Below are 17,683 nucleotides of genomic sequence, written 5' to 3' on the forward strand. Positions count from 1 at the left end.
ATCATATTTTGAGGTCCTCTTCATGTTTGATTGAGGACCTCTTGCTGTTTGAGGATAGTAGCTAGCACTTCCTTCTTTATCTCTCCTTTAGGCCCTAATCTTGCATGTTATTTTTGGCCTATGTGTAATCTGTTTTTGGGCATGTAGTAAACTTTATATAGGTTTATTTTGAGCCCTTCTTCAACATTGAAGAAGGGCTCAACACTGTTTCGGACCTCCATGTTATACTTGCCTTTATATTCTCTTTTTGGTCCCATTTTTGCATGCCTTGGCAGCCCCTGATGTTGCTGTTTTTGGACTTTGGTCCGAACTAAAAACAGCCATATTTTGACCCCCTTGTCATGTTTTATTAAGGGTCTTTGGCTGTTTGATGAATGTTTTGCATACTTGCTTCTTTGGCCACCTTTTGGCCCATTTCTTGCATAAGAGCTTAGCCCTACCCATGTTTGTTTTTGGGGCTTTTACAGTTCTGTAAATGTGCATATTTTGGGTCCCTCTTCAATGTTGTTGAAGGGCCCTAACCTATTTGGAGTTAGCAGCTGTGAGTTGCTTCATAATCGCATGTTTAGGGCCGTTTTTGCATGCCATTTTAGCCCCATCTTCGCTTGCTGTTTGGCCATGCCATAAACTGTAAAAATGCTTGTCTCAGGGCTGTCTTGCTTCTGTCTTCATGCTCCATGTCCATATTATGCATGCTTTGTATAGCTGTAAGCCATTCCATATGCCTAATTTTGCATTTCGGGATTCATTCCATGCGTTGAGTGTTGTTTCATTATGTTTCGGGGCTGTTTTGCATCACCTATCGCCTCTGAAATTTGCATGAAAATTGTCCATGTTTATGCTCTTCAAATGCGTCGAAAAGTTGCTTCCTTATGCTTAAGTCTTGGATCGTGTATCTATGCATGTTTGCATGTCGTTTGCCTCCATGTACTTAGCATTTTGGCCACTGTTTTGGGCCTAACTAGAGCCGCCTAATTCATGTTTAAGACCATCCTTTGCTTTTTTGCATGCTCACCTTGCATGTTTGCTTGTATCGGCATGTTGCATCCTTAGCTCGTATGCCTAAGTTGCATTGCATCTTGCATGCATCACCTTGCCTCTTGAGATGAGTATGATAGAGGTTAGGCCCCCTTGTGTGTTTATTTGGTTTGCATGCATTTTGAAATTGAAGTTGCACACTTGATTCTTTGGGCCATCATGCATGGAAATGCGTGATTGGTGGTCCGAGAATCGGGGCACATGCCCCTTTGAGTCATTACCATGATAAGGGACATGAATGGTGCATATATGCCTTGAATTGTGCTGCCATGCTTTGCTTTGCACTCTGTTGCTGTCAATTGCAGGTTCTGCAGACATTCCTTGCCGACCGGCAGTATATATTGCCGACCGGCAGTAAACAAGCAGCCGATGGATTCATCTTGTGCCGGTGACTACACCACACTGCCGGTGGCAATTATACTCAGCCGGTGGCACTCCTCAGTGTCCAAGGAAGCAGTCCTGAGGTTTTGGTAGCCTTCAGAGGAGCAGAGGAAAGAAAATAGAGGCAGCCTATGCATGGCGGCGCATTTCCCGAGGCGGTTTACCTGTTTTCCTAGATTAGTTAATTTGTTAATTAATTAATTAATTTGTAATATTTAATTAGCTTGCGTAGTTAATTAATTTGTAATATTTATTTGGTCCCTCCGAGCGAGGGCATATTTGTAATAAGTGTGCGTGCGTGTGATGTATGCCTTCCAACCCCACTTCTTTCTTCCATTTTATTTACCTGCTTATGATGGTAGATTAGGGCACATTTATTTTAGCATACCTTATGCTATGCATGCGTGCATTCATGCATTTGTTGACATGCACCGGGCTCGGTACATCATGCAAACTACATTGTACTTTTCAATTCCAAATTGAATACATGTTACTTGTAGCATTTCATATGCCATTTTAGGGTTAGCCGAGCCTGTTTAGATTGCATCTTTGCATGTGTTGCATTAGCCATTTTTAACATGAACTAGGATCATGCATATGATTACTGACTAGTTTCTGTTTTGGCTCGGAGTACTAGGTAAGCTTTTATGCTTTAGCATATCGCATGCGTGTGAGTGTTGCCATGACAGTATGATTACTATGAGGCTAGCTGCTTATGTGATATAACTGCTTGAATGCCTGTGGATGGAGGTTGAATTACCTAAATTGGAATAATGCATTAAAACTGTGTGTTTTAAGCCCACTAGATAGTGGCAAAATCATCTTTTCTAAAAGCCCACTTGAGGGTGGCAAAATCTGCATTTTAGCCTACTTGCGAGTAGCAAACCATTTTCAAAACAAACATGAAATGTTTTGTTCCAATTTGGGCGATTTGGTCTATACTTGTTTGCTGCGCGCATAACATAGTAACGCTAGGCTAATAAATGGAATAAGAACACATAAAGTTTTCAAAAACGGATATCACGGTTAGTAGAGGCCGGTCTTCGGACCGGGCGAAAGGGGGTGCTCATAGCTGACCTTCCCCGATCGTACCCAAGCTCCCGAGCCGAGACAACTCCGGTGATGACGGACATGTGGCCTTCGGCACCGAGTCAGGGTTTCCTAAATTCTCCCATAAAAAATATTTAGGTGGCGACTCTGTATCTGGCAAAGCAGTCCATGTTTGGCACTACTTTTTCAAAAATCTGTTTCTCAAAACGATTTGCCAGATTTGGACTCTTTGGTTCAGATTTAGAACCGTGACACAAATCGAGTCCGAACTGTAGCGAGGTCCCCCTCCGCGGGCTTGTTACAGTTTCTGGCGACTCTGCTGGGGATTTTAGAGAGCTTGACTCGAACTCGTGATATCCTGTTTTGATTTCGCTTATGTGTTTCTTTGCATTGCATGTGCATTGGTGCGCCTAGGAACACAGTGTTTGCCATCTGCCATTCCTGAACGGTTTGCCGGAGGCTTGTCTTGTCAAGACATGACCATAAGGCTGATCGGCTATGGGCTCTGACAGTATGGGAACACAAACCCCGGTTTTACCGGGGCACCCTTTTTGACCATTCGACCTAGTGCATATCGAAATCCATAGTGACCATTCCAAACTAGGACAGGTTGCTCACCCGATGTTAGGTTGTTTGAAACCGCTGTGTGCGTAGTGAAACCCTAGTTCCTGACAAAATAGGACAGGGAAACCCTACCCCAAAAAAAGGGTTGTTTTGGCTCTCTCTTACTTGCTATGTGCTTTTAGAGTGTATCTCTACAGGAATGCATATACCAGTTTACAAGTCTGGGCATCAGGCCTGTGGGCATCAGCATCAGTATTTGGGGAATCAGTTTTACCTGAGGGTATCAGTTTACAGGCAGATATTTGGGAAATAGTGATCAGTATTGGGTACATTGATCCTAGTATGCTCAAATCTGTTCCAGTGAAATTAGGCTGAGATGCTCTCTGTTTTCCCTTTTGCAAGGTAGTCCTGGAACCATAGCTTCAGAAGGCTCCAATATCCCCCGAGGTTCATCGGACTTGTGCTGATAGACTTTGTCAGGTCAGAGACTCAGTTCAAGGGTAATCAGGGCTAGAGAAGGCTAGTCAGGCACAGACCACCAGTACAATAGCTACCAGATCAGTGATCTTTGAGCAGTCAGGCTGAGATTTCCGAACCTATTGCCGACATAGATATACTGGTTGCTCAGTTAGATTAGAACAGTATGTCGAGTCTGGAAGAGATGGTGCGCCAACTCCAGGATAGTATGAAAGCCATGCAGCAAGACGCTGTCCGTCAAGCGGAATTCGCCAAACAACAGGCTGTGGCCATAACCCAACAGGCAGAGACAATTGCCAGATTGGAGCAGCAAACTGGAGTATCTACTTCGCACTAGGCTCCTCCCCCACCAAGAGTTCCCATACTCGGGGAGGCAACCCATGTCCAGGATGATACGGACATTCCAGTCGGGCCAGCTCCACCCCCGATTCTGCCTCAACTCTCCAAGGCACCCACTCCTATCAACCAATCAGATTCTCCCTTCGAGCCCGAGGTGGAGCCCGTGGCATTAAAAATGCACAAGCTTGAAAAGCTGTTCAAGAAATCTCAAGGTGTGAAGTCCATCCCGGACATTGGAGACGGATACACTGACGCAGTCGTGACGCTGCCAGACCGGTTTAAGATGCCACAAATTGATCGTTTTGACGGATCTGGGGATCCTATGGTGCACCTACGACTGTTTTCAGACATCCTAAGGCCAATGGGCCTCACTAGACTGCAGAAGCTGTCTTTATTTGGCCGGACCCTGTCGGGTGTAGCGGCCGCATGGTATGCCAAATTGGAGGATGACGTCAAGAGAAGTTGGGACGAGATGGCTGAGGCCTTCATCCTGCAGTACTCATACAATACGCAAATCGAGATCACGACCCGGGATCTCGAGACAACGAGGCAAGAACCCAAGGAGAACTTTTCAGAATTTGTAGCCAGATGGCGGGCTAAGGCCTCGATGATGACCATTAGGCCAACAGATAAGGATCAAATACGGATGATTGTGCGCAATCTCCAGCCTAAGCTAATGCAGAGAATGATTGTAATCCCCTTTCCCACTTTCTCAGATTTACACGATATGGGGGAACAAATCGAAGATGCAATGAGGCAAGGTCTGTTTGACCAGGATAAGGAGCAGCCCAGGAGGGCATTTTCCCGCAATTCGAATGTGACCACTAGTGGTGATGCAGGTGCAAGATCTTCTGAAGTAGACATGGTTACCACCACTGCATCAAAAACAGCTACCCCATTCACCGGTGCATCCGGAAGTAGCTCACAAAAAACCAAATATCCACCTCGAGTCAAGAGGGTCTTCACTCCACTTCATATGCCTTTATCAAAGGCTCTAGAGGTCTTACTCCGGAAAGGACATCTGAAACCGTTGGAACAACGGCCCCTACCCGATCCTATCCCCGCAAAGCATGACCAGACTAAGTACTGTGCGTACCACCAACAAACCGGTCATGAGACCGATAGCTGCTTTCGTCTGCGCCATGATGTACAGGATTTGTTTGACAACAAGGTCATTGCCGCTCCAGCTCAATAAAGTCTATCACCACTGGATCAGTGAACTCAGGGGATAGTACGAATATGTGATCAGGGGATGAACCACCTGTGGGCGGCGCTCAGTTTACTCCGGATGTGGCGTTTGGCACGCACTGTTTCGAGCATTTTACGAATGCTAGTTGTTGTGTTTTCTGACTTGGGTATTGGGTCAGTCTTCTCAATTTGTATTGAGTCAGTCTTTTCATACTGAGTCAGTCGGGTCTGTCTTGTTGTATCGAGTCAGTCCTGTTTTGTTAAAGTAGGGTGATTCCGGGGGTGTTACTTCGGATATCACTATTTTGCTTTGTGTTTGTCCTTTTGAGTCTGTTTCTGCCAGGGAGCCAGTTGTGCCAACAGATTTGAATGAACAGCAGTGATTTTCACACTCTTGTGTTTGCTTCTGCCGTGTGCCAGTTGTGCCGGAAATATTGAATGGAATGACAGTGCTCTTCGCCTGCCTTTTCTGTGCCTTGAAATCATTGTATCGACCTAAGTTTTTTTCAAAACTTTTTTTGAACACTGCGGTGAAAACGAAGAGGAAGGAATTCCTCGGGTTTTGCAAAATTTTGATCATTTTGAGAGAAAGATAGGCGTGCTAAGCCCTTAACGAATGAGATCATGTTTGTTAATGTGAGTACTGAGAAGGATCCTGGCTTGATCCAGATTGGTCCCACACTGTCTTCAGCGCGAGCGATTTGTCGCTTTCTTAAAAACTTTCGAAAAATGTTTTGCGCAGTCCTATGAAGACTTGTGTGGAATCGCTCTTGAGATTGTGCAGCCTAGGATCGCTCTCAGCCTCAAGATTCTGTCCATTTGTTTTCAAACCTCGGACTTAAATTCAGAATGTTCAATGGTCAACCGCCATATGAGGCCTGTGTGGCCAGATTCGAAGCAGCCCTCGGACAAGAGGCAAGAAAGTCAGATCAAGAAGATTAGACCTCATCAGAAGAAGCTTGCAAAGCTAGAACAGAAGTACCCTTCAAACTAGGGGCAAAGATGTCAGATGTGCTCGGAGAGCCGAAGATGAGTCCTCTTGCAAATCAACAGCACTCTCCTGGATACAGATGGCTTCAAAACCCTAAAACAATTTGGCATGGACCAAATTACGCTTTTACCCTTTGAGAGGCTCGCTGGGCCGAAAACCCGGAAGGGCGACCCAGGCAAAAGTTAGAGCAAGAGAAAAATACAAAAAAAAAAAATGCAAAGAAAAGAACAAAAAAGAACATAAAAAAAAAGGAAATGAAATGAAAAGAAATGAAAAGAAAAGAAATGAAAAGAATTAAAAAGAAAAGAAAAACAAAGCTCGCAAGGTCGAAAACCCGCATCGGGCGCCTTGGCAAAAGTTAGAGCCTAAAAAGGAGAGGTTAAATACCCGAGTGTACCTTAACCCCGAACTACGTAAGGCTTGATTCCCATGTTTGGGATACGTAGGCAACTTCATTCTGAAGTCCAGCCGTAAAATACTTCAAATTCAACTGTGTCCATGTGATGGTTCTAGTCATCTTTGTCTTTTCTGTATCCGGGAGTTCGGCTGCAATCATCGCTCGGAGGACTGATTACAATACACTACGGGGCCATTCAGACAAGGGGCAACTTTCCGTTGCCATTCAATGCGCTGCGGTGCCGTGCAAACAAGGGGCAACTTTCCGTTGCCATGTAGCTCTCTTCGAGCAAGGGGGCAATTTTCCTCCAAATCCGAAGTTGTGCGTCTCAAGAGTGGGTTCCGTGCTTGTTAAGCATTGGCCGTTTGCAAAAATAGTTTTTGAGAATTTTTACTGAAGCTGACTACTTTTCTCGAAAATTATTCCATCTTTTCCAAAACTGGACCATTTCTTGGACCCAAAAAAGGAAAATTTTCAGTGCTCATAGCCTGACTTGCATGATTTTCAAATCAAAAATCGAACAAGCATGTTAATCTAACTTTCATGTTGGTCAAAATTGTTTTAAAACCAAAATAAAAAATGGTCAAAATAATGAACTAGGGGCACAGTTGAGTCAGGCTTCCTATCTTTCCCCTGTTGTCAATGCATTTGCCAGAAAGGGCACCCGACCTGCCAAGAAGGGCACAACTGAAGTCAACAACAAAGGGCTAGAAGGCTCTCACATCCTCCACGCAACGAGGTATCAAGCCAAGTGCGAAGCACGGACGGGGACGGATCAGGATATTCCACTCCCTCATCTGGACAGATCTAACCGCGTCCAAACTCCCCAGCAGGGCATCATCAACCGATGTTAGCTGCAGATTTGCTACACACCCAGTTGTAGCACAACCCCTCTGTGGAAGAAACTTACTGTTGTGAACAAGAGTCTGGTAGAATACCAGGGGCAAGAGCCCACAATTTCCAGCTTATCCATCAACCACCCAGGGGAGGGATGAAAAACGAGAGATTAAAGAATAGAGAGATGTGCGCTGAGAGAAAAAGCGAGAAAAGGGTTTTGAGAGAAAAACCGAGCTTGAGAGCCGAGTGATGTGAGAATCACAAATAAGAAAGGGTGGGAATAATACCCGGTGAAACAGGCTCCCTGTGCACGTCTGTGTGTCGTGTCTTTTGTTTTGTTTGTCTCGATTCTTGCTTTGAGTCGTCCCGAGCGTGTCTCGACGTGTTTAGGTTGTTTACCTTTTGTTTTCCGTCGTTGAGTCTTTCTCGCTGTGTTCAGTCGTAGGCTCAATACCTGGTCGAAAACTCATCTCTCAATTTCAAAAATAAATTGTTTTGTGCTCAGAGTGCTGTGCCATCCTTCACGTTTGTGCAAAACAAGATTCTTTTTTCCATAAAACTGCAGGGTCCACCCCCGATAAGTGTGAACGGTGAAACCAGGACCTATCTGAAGCTATGATGGTTCCAGACTGCAAAGCAAAGACAAAAGAGTGAAAATCGAGGTATCTGAGTTTGTGTCAACTTCAGAAAATTCCGTGATTGTACTCCGGACGTACCTCTTCAGGGCCTTGTCAATGCTCCGAAATATGAGTGTACCTCTACCTCAGGCGCAAGATCAATCCTGCTTCAAGGTTATACACTCTTCCACTTACATTGTTATGCACCCACTTCACTTGCATTGTAATGCATTATACCTATCAAGTTTCTTCCTCAGTCATGCACGATATTGTATGCACGGTTCATTCGAAGAAGTTCCGTTTTAAGGTCATTCACTTTTGTGTATCAATCACACACACTCACTTTAGTGTATCAATCACACTTCATTCTCATTTAGTGTATCAATCACACTCTCTTCACTAAGTGCATCTATCACACTTCGTGTTCACCTTTAGTGTATCAATCACACTCTGTTCACTAAGTGCATCTATCACACTTCGTGTTCACTTTTAGTGTATCAATCACACTTTGTTCACTAAGTGCATCTATCACACTTTGTGTTCACTTTTAGTGTATCAATCACACTTTGTTCACTAAGTGCATCTATCACACTTCGTGTTCACTTTTAGTGTATCAATCACACTTTGTTCACTAAGTGCATCTATCACACTTTGTGTTCACTTTCAGTATATCAATCATACTTTGTTCACTAAGTGCATCTATCACACTTCGTGTTCACTTTTAGTGTATCAATCACACTTTGTTCACTAAGTGCATCTATCACACTTTGTGTTCATTTTCAGTATATCAATCATACTTTGTTCACACTGTGCATCTATCACACTTTGTGTTCACTTTTAGTGTATCAATCACACTCTGTTCACATAGTGCATCTATCACACTTTGTGTTCACCTTCAGTATATCTATCATACTTGCTCACTTAGTGTATCTATCACACTTTGTGTTCACCTTTAGTATATCTATCACACCTTATTCACTTAGTGCATCTATCACACTTTGTGTTCACCCTTTGTGTATCTATCACACTATGCTCACCATACTCGCTTAGTGTATCTATCACACGCTCAACTACTGTATCTATCACATGCTCGCTTTGTGTATCAATCACACACGTTCGCTTTGTGTATCAATCACACACTCTCACTTTGTGTATCTATCACACGCTCACACTTTGCTTCATATAGTGTATCCATCACACTCGCTTCACCTTTTATGTATCTGTCACACTATGCTCACTTTGTGTATCCATCACACGTTCACTTTGTGTATCCATCACACGCTCCCTTTGTGCATCCACCACACACGGTTGCTTAGTGTATCTATCACATATTTGCTCAGTGTATCCATCACACTTGTTTCGCTTTGTGTATCTATCACACTTTGCTTTGCTTAGTGTATCAATCACACTTTATTCATGTAAGCATGTCCATCACACTCTCTTCACTTTTGTGTATCTATCACGCATGTTTGTCCACTTAGTGTATCTATCACACTTCGTTCACTTTTGTGTATCTAACGCACATGTTCGTGAGAATTGCATAATTCTCTTACATCCTTTCTGCACGAGGTGTAGTTTGGCTCGAGCTTACTTGCTTGCCTAGCATTCGCTTAAAATGTTGCATTTATTTCACATAATTGCTTCATTACAACTCTCTTTACATGATCATGAGTGATAACCGGCTTCGCGTAGCGTATAAGTCCAACTTTCAAAATCGGCTTCGCGTAGCGTATAAGTCCAACTTTCAAAACCGGCTTCGTGTAGCGTATAAGTCCAACTTTCAAAATCGGCTTCGCGTAGCGTATAAGTCCAATTGTCAAAGTCTTCCTGCATATCATTTGCATCCTGCCCCTGAACTACGCTGGTTTGATTCCTTGCAAAGGGATACGTAGGCAGCCTGTGGGCACAACCATTTATTTATCGGTACTTTGTTTGTTTGTCCAAGTCTTCGGCCTTGTCAAAAATGGGTCGTCTCTGGGCTTTGACATTCACTCCCGTCATTGTTATGACTTTCGAGTTCTGTCACAGAGGGGCAACTGTAGACACCCCATTTTTGACCGCCCTTAAGACTTGGGCACTACTGATGGTTTGCTTGGCGGAGAGAGATGTGCAGTGCAAAGAATCAGTTTCTTCGGCTAGAAGAGAGGCAAATCTTTCAAAACACTTTGTTTAGGGTTTTGGAGTTGAAGAAAAGAGGAAAGGAGAGGAGAAAACTAGTTTGGGAGAAGTTCGGCATGAATCCGGGTAGAAGCGAGTTGAGCAGCCCTCGCTGAATCGGGCTCATCTGTCTGTACACTTGGAGTTTAGCTATGGGGCCACCACCATCGGAAAGCTTACTTCCGGGGCTTCATTTTGCACTCAAGAATATCCTAGAGCCAAGTCCGGGTGGGGGAGATATGATCAGTTGAAGTCGGGCATCATCCCGGTTGGATCGAATCTGCGCGGCTTCACGGAAAAGGGCATAACGTTTTGCACAGGAGGAATTTTGATGCAAGGTTTGCGCCATTGGAAAGCTAACTTCCGGGGCTTCAATTTGGACACCAACCGGAAGTTTTTTGACCTTACCGGCCATCCACCGGCACTATATTTATCCGGCCGGCAATTTATTGTGCCGACCGGCACTTTATTTTGCTGACCGGCAATTTTTGCTAGCCGACGACCTTCCGGAGCATTCTGCAGATTGAGTGGATTCCAGCTGTGCCAGCTGGAATGCACAGAATCGATCCCCCACGTGCATGTGTGTTTGTTTTGCACCTTGTGAGCCTTTGAACCCCTTAACCTTCTAGAAGCTTGAACCTTTTGGCCAAGCTTCTTGGAGAAGCTTGGCCAGCTATTTTAGCTTCCTCTAGAAGCCTTGCACCCCCCTTGAACCCCTTGGCCCCTTTGAAGCTTGTCTTAGAAGCTTAGCATTGCTTATATAAGCACCTCTCCTCCTCCTTTGTTTAGGTTAGAGATTTGAAGCAAAAAAACCAGAGATATACCACATATATCTGATATACATACATACAACCCTCCATCTCTCTCCATATCTCTCTCATTCAACCATCAAATACCCTTGTTCTTGGGCCATTTCTTCATCAACTCATAGCACAAGGCATCCAACGCCCATTCCAGCAGCTTGAGGCTGTCCTCCAGAGGTTAAAAGCTCCCAAACTCGGTCCAAAGATTGCTAAAGATTGGTTCTACAAGGGTGAGTTCCACTTTCCCTCTTTTGTGCATTTTTTTGACCTATATCTTAGCCCCTTGTGGTTACATCTTTGGGCTCCGACCCAAACTTCAAATCATCATATTTTGAGGTCCTCTTCATGTTTGATTGAGGACCTCTTGCTGTTTGAGGATAGTAGCTAGCACTTCCTTCTTTATCTCTCCTTTAGGCCCTAATCTTGCATGTTATTTTTGGCCTATGTGTAATCTGTTTTTGGGCATGTAGTAAACTGTATATAGGTTTATTTTGAGCCCTTCTTCAACATTGAAGAAGGGCTCAACACTGTTTCGGACCTCCATGTTATACTTGCCTTTATATTCTCTTTTTGGTCCCATTTTTGCATGCCTTGGCAGCCCCTGATGTTGCTGTTTTTGGACTTTGGTCCGAACTAAAAACAGCCATATTTTGACCCCCTTGTCATGTTTTATTAAGGGTCTTTGGCTGTTTGATGAATGTTTTGCATACTTGCTTCTTTGGCCACCTTTTGGCCCATTTCTTGCATAAGAGCTTAGCCCTACCCATGTTTGTTTTTGGGGCTTTTACAGTTCTGTAAATGTGAATATTTTGGGTCCCTCTTCAATGTTATTGAAGGGACCTAACCTATTTGGAGTTAGCAGCTGTGAGTTGCTTCATAATCGCATGTTTAGGGCCGTTTTTGCATGCCATTTTAGCCCCATCTTCGCTTGCTGTTTGGCCATGCCATAAACTGTAAAAATTCTTGTCTCAGGGCTGTCTTGCTTCTGTCTTCATGCTCCATGTCCATATTATGCATGCTTTGTATAGCTGTAAGCCATTCCATATGCCTAATTTTGCATTTCGGGATTCATTCCATGCGTTGAGTGTTGTTTCGTTATGTTTCGGGGCTGTTTTGCATCACCTATCGCCTCTGAAATTTGCATGAAAATTTTCCATGTTTATGCTCTTCAAATGCGTCGAAAAGTTGCTTCCTTATGCTTAAGTCTTGGATCGTGTATCTATGCATGTTTGCATGTCGTTTGCCTCCATGTACTTAGCATTTTGGCCACTGTTTTGGGCCTAACTAGAGCCGCCTAATTCATGTTTAAGACCATCCTTTGCTTATTTGCATGCTCACCTTGCATGTTTGCTTGTATCGGCATGTTGCATCCTTAGCTCGTATGCCTAAGTTGCATTGCATCTTGCATGCATCACCTTGCCTCTTGAGATGAGTATGATAGAGGTTAGGCCCCCTTGTGTGTTTATTTGGTTTGCATGCATTTTGAAATTGAAGTTGCACACTTGATTCTTTGGGCCATCATGCATGGAAATGCGTGATTGGTGGTCCGAGAATCGGGGCACATGCCCCTTTGAGTCATTACCATGATAAGGGACATGAATGGTGCATATATGCCTTGAATTGTGCTGCCATGCTTTGCTTTGCACTCTGTTGCTGTCAATTGCAGGTTCTGCAGACATTCCTTGCCGACCGGCAGTATATATTGCCGACCGGCAGTAAACAAGCAGCCGATGGATTCATCTTGTGCCGGTGACTACACCACACTGCCGGTGGCAATTATACTCAGCCGGTGGCACTCCTCAGTGTCCAAGGAAGCAGTCCTGAGGTTTTGGTAGCCTTTAGAGGAGCAGAGGAAAGAAAACAGAGGCAGCCTATGCATGGCGGCGCATTTCCCGAGGCGGTTTACCTGTTTTCCTAGATTAGTTAATTTGTTAATTAATTAATTAATTTGTAATATTTAATTAGCTTGCGTAGTTAATTAATTTGTAATATTTATTTGGTCCCTCCGAGCGAGGGCATATTTGTAATAAGTGTGCGTGCGTGTGATGTATGCCTTCCAACCCCACTTCTTTCTTCCCTTTTATTTACCTGCTTATGATGGTAGATTAGGGCACATTTATTTTAGCATACCTTATGCTATGCATGCGTGCATTCATGCATTTGTTGACATGCACCGGGCTCGGTACATCATACAAACTACATTGTACTTTTCAATTCCAAATTGAATACATGTTACTTGTAGCATTTCATATGCCATTTTAGGGTTAGCCGAGCCTGTTTAGATTGCATCTTTGCATGTGTTGCATTAGCCATTTTTAACATGAACTAGGATCATGCATATGATTACTGACTAGTTTCTGTTTTGGCTCGGAGTACTAGGTAAGCTTTTATGCTTTAGCATATCGCATGCGTGTGAGTGTTGCCATGACAGTATGATTACCATGAGGCTATCTGCTTATGTGATATAACTGCTTGAATGCCTGTGGATGGAGGTTGAATTACCTAAATTGGAATAATGCATTAAAACTGTGTGTTTTAAGCCCACTAGATAGTGGCAAAATCATCTTTTCTAAAAGCCCACTTGAGGGTGGCAAAATCTGCATTTTAGCCTACTTGCGAGTAGCAAACCATTTTCAAAACAAACATGAAATGTTTTGTTCCAATTTGGGCGATTTGGTCTATACTTGTTTGCTGCGCGCATAACATAGTAACGCTAGGCTAATAAATGGAATAAGAACACATAAAGTTTTCAAAAACGGATATCACGGTTAGTAGAGGCCGGTCTTCGGACCGGGCGAAAGGGGGTGCTCATAGCTGACCTTCCCCGATCGTACCCAAGCTCCCGAGCCGAGACAACTCCGGTGATGACGGACATGTGGCCTTCGGCACCGAGTCAGGGTTTCCTAAATTCTCCCATAAAAAATATTTAGGTGGCGACTCTGTATCTGGCAAAGCAGTCCATGTTTGGCACTACTTTTTCAAAAATCTGTTTCTCAAAACGATTTGCCAGATTTGGACTCTTTGGTTCAGATTTAGAACCGTGACACAAATCGAGTCCGAACTGTAGCGAGGTCCCCCTCCGCGGGCTTGTTACAGTTTCTGGCGACTCTGCTGGGGATTTTAGAGAGCTTGACTCGAACTCGTGATATCCTGTTTTGATTTCGCTTATGTGTTTCTTTGCATTGCATGTGCATTGGTGCGCCTAGGAACACAGTGTTTGCCATCTGCCATTCCTGAACGGTTTGCCGGAGGCTTGTCTTGTCAAGACATGACCATAAGGCTGATCGGCTATGGACTCTGACAGTATGGGAACACAAACCCCGGTTTTACCGGGGCACCCTTTTTGACCATTCGACCTAGTGCATATCGAAATCCATAGTGACCATTCCAAACTAGGACAGGTTGCTCACCCGATGTTAGGTTGTTTGAAACCGCTGTGTGCGTAGTGAAACCCTAGTTCCTGACAAAATAGGACAGGGAAACCCTACCCCAACATAGGGGTGTTTTGGCTCTCTCTTACTTGCTATGTGCTTTTAGAGTGTATCTCTACAGGAATGCATATACCAGTTTACAAGTCTGGGCATCAGGCCTGTGGGCATCAGCATCAGTATTTGGGGAATCAGTTTTACCTGAGGGTATCAGTTTACAGGCAGATATTTGGGAAATAGTGATCAGTATTGGGTACATTGATCCTAGTATGCTCAAATCTGTTCCAGTGAAATTAGGCTGAGATGCTCTCTGTTTTCCCTTTTGCAAGGTAGTCCTGGAACCATAGCTTCAGAAGGCTCCAATATCCCCCGAGGTTCATCGGACTTGTGCTGATAGACTTTGTCAGGTCAGAGACTCAGTTCAAGGGTAATCAGGGCTAGAGAAGGCTAGTCAGGCACAGACCACCAGTACAATAGCTACCAGATCAGTGATCTTTGAGCAGTCAGGCTGAGATTTCCGAACCTATTGCCGACATAGATATACTGGTTGCTCAGTTAGATTAGAACAGTATGTCGAGTCTGGAAGAGATGGTGCGCCAACTCCAGGATAGTATGAAAGCCATGCAGCAAGACGCTGTCCGTCAAGCGGAATTCGCCAAACAACAGGCTGTGGCCATAACCCAACAGGCAGAGACAATTGCCAGATTGGAGCAGCAAACTGGAGTATCTACTTCGCACTAGGCTCCTCCCCCACCAAGAGTTCCCATACTCGGGGAGGCAACCCATGTCCAGGATGATACGGACATTCCAGTCGGGCCAGCTCCACCCCCGATTCTGCCTCAACTCTCCAAGGCACCCACTCCTATCAACCAATCAGATTCTCCCTTCGAGCCCGAGGTGGAGCCCGTGGCATTAAAAATGCACAAGCTTGAAAAGCTGTTCAAGAAATCTCAAGGTGTGAAGTCCATCCCGGACATTGGAGACGGATACACTGACGCAGCCGTGACGCTGCCAGACCGGTTTAAGATGCCACAAATTGATCGTTTTGACGGATCTGGGGATCCTATGGTGCACCTACGACTGTTTTCAGACATCCTAAGGCCAATGGGCCTCACTAGACTGCAGAAGCTGTCTTTATTTGGCCGGACCCTGTCGGGTGTAGCGGCCGCATGGTATGCCAAATTGGAGGATGACGTCAAGAGAAGTTGAGACGAGATGGCTGAGGCCTTCATCCTGCAGTACTCATACAATACGCAAATCGAGATCACGACCCGGGATCTCGAGACAACGAGGCAAGAACCCAAGGAGAACTTTTCAGAATTTGTAGCCAGATGGCGGGCTAAGGCCTCGATGATGACCATTAGGCCAACAGATAAGGATCAAATACGGATGATTGTGCGCAATCTCCAGCCTAAGCTAATGCAGAGAATGATTGTAATCCCCTTTCCCACTTTCTCAGATTTACACGATATGGGGGAACAAATCGAAGATGCAATGAGGCAAGGTCTGTTTGACCAGGATAAGGAGCAGCCCAGGAGGGCATTTTCCCGCAATTCGAATGTGACCACTAGTGGTGATGCAGGTGCAAGATCTTCTGAAGTAGACATGGTTACCACCACTGCATCAAAAAAAGCTACCCCATTCACCGGTGCATCCGGAAGTAGCTCACAAAAAACCAAATATCCACCTCGAGTCAAGAGGGTCTTCACTCCACTTCATATGCCTTTATCAAAGGCTCTAGAGGTCTTACTCCGGAAAGGACATCTGAAACCGTTGGAACAACGGCCCCTACCCGATCCTATCCCCGCAAAGCATGACCAGACTAAGTACTGTGCGTACCACCAACAAACCGGTCATGAGACCGATAGCTGCTTTCATCTGCGCCATGATGTACAGGATTTGTTTGACAACAAGGTCATTGCCGCTCCAGCTCAATAAAGTCTATCACCACTGGATCAGTGAACTCAGGGGATAGTACGAATATGTGATCAGGGGATGAACCACCTGTGGGCGGCGCTCAGTTTACTCCGGATGTGGCGTTTGGCACGCACTGTTTCGAGCATTTTACGAATGCTAGTTGTTGTGTTTTCTGACTTGGGTATTGGGTCAGTCTTCTCAATTTGTATTGAGTCAGTCTTTTCATACTGAGTCAGTCGGGTCTGTCTTGTTGTATCGAGTCAGTCCTGTTTTGTTAAAGTCGGGTGATTCCGGGGGTGTTACTTCGGATATCACTATTTTGCTTTGTGTTTGTCCTTTTGAGTCTGTTTCTGCCAGGGAGCCAGTTGTGCCAACAGATTTGAATGAACAGCAGTGATTTTCACACTCTTGTGTTTGCTTCTGCCGTGTGCCAGTTGTGCCGGAAATATTGAATGGAATGACAGTGCTCTTCGCCTGCCTTTTCTGTGCCTTGAAATCATTGTATCAACCTAAGTTTTTTTCAAAACTTTTTTTGAACACTGCGGTGAAAACGAAGAGGAAGGAATTCCTCGGGTTTTGCAAAATTTTGATCATTTTGAGAGAAAGATAGGCGTGCTAAGCCCTTAACAAATGAGATCATGTTTGTTAATGTGAGTACTGAGAAGGATCCTGGCTTGATCCAGATTGGTCCCACACTGTCTTCAGCGCGAGCGATTTGTCGCTTTCTTAAAAACTTTCGAAAAATGTTTTGCGCAGTCCTATGAAGACTTGTGTGGAATCGCTCTTGAGATTGTGCAGCCTAGGATCGCTCTCAGCCTCAAGATTCTGTCCATTTGTTTTCAAACCTCGGACTTAAATTCAGAATGTTCAATGGTCAACCGCCATATGAGGCCTGTGTGGCCAGATTCGAAGCAGCCCTCGGACAAGAGGCAAGAAAGTCAGATCAAGAAGATTAGACCTCATCAGAAGAAGCTTGCAAAGCTAGAACAGAAGTACCCTTCAAACTAGGGGCAAAGATGTCAGATGTGCTCGGAGAGCCGAAGATGAGTCCTCTTGCAAATCAACAGCACTCTCCTGGATACAGATGGCTTCAAAACCCTAAAACCATTTGGCATGGACCAAATTACGCTTTTACCCTTTGAGAGGCTCGCTGGGCCGAAAACCCGGAAGGGCGACCCAGGCAAAAGTTAGAGCAAGAGAAAAATACAAAAAAAAAAAAATGCAAAGAAAAGAACAAAAAAGAACATAAAAAAAAAGGAAATGAAATGAAAAGAAATGAAAAGAAAAGAAATGAAAAGAATTAAAAAGAAAAGAAAAACAAAGCTCGCAAGGTCGAAAACCCGCATCGGGCGCCTTGGCAAAAGTTAGAGCCTAAAAAGGAGAGGTTAAATACCCGAGTGTACCTTAACCCCGAACTACGTAAGGCTTGATTCCCATGTTTGGGATACGTAGGCAACTTCATTCTGAAGTCCAGCCGTAAAATACTTCAAATTCAACTG

Source organism: Camellia sinensis, chromosome 14, assembly GCF_055761805.1.
Source record: "Camellia sinensis isolate YWXY chromosome 14, ASM5576180v1, whole genome shotgun sequence".
NCBI classification, from domain to species: Eukaryota; Viridiplantae; Streptophyta; class Magnoliopsida; order Ericales; family Theaceae; genus Camellia; species Camellia sinensis.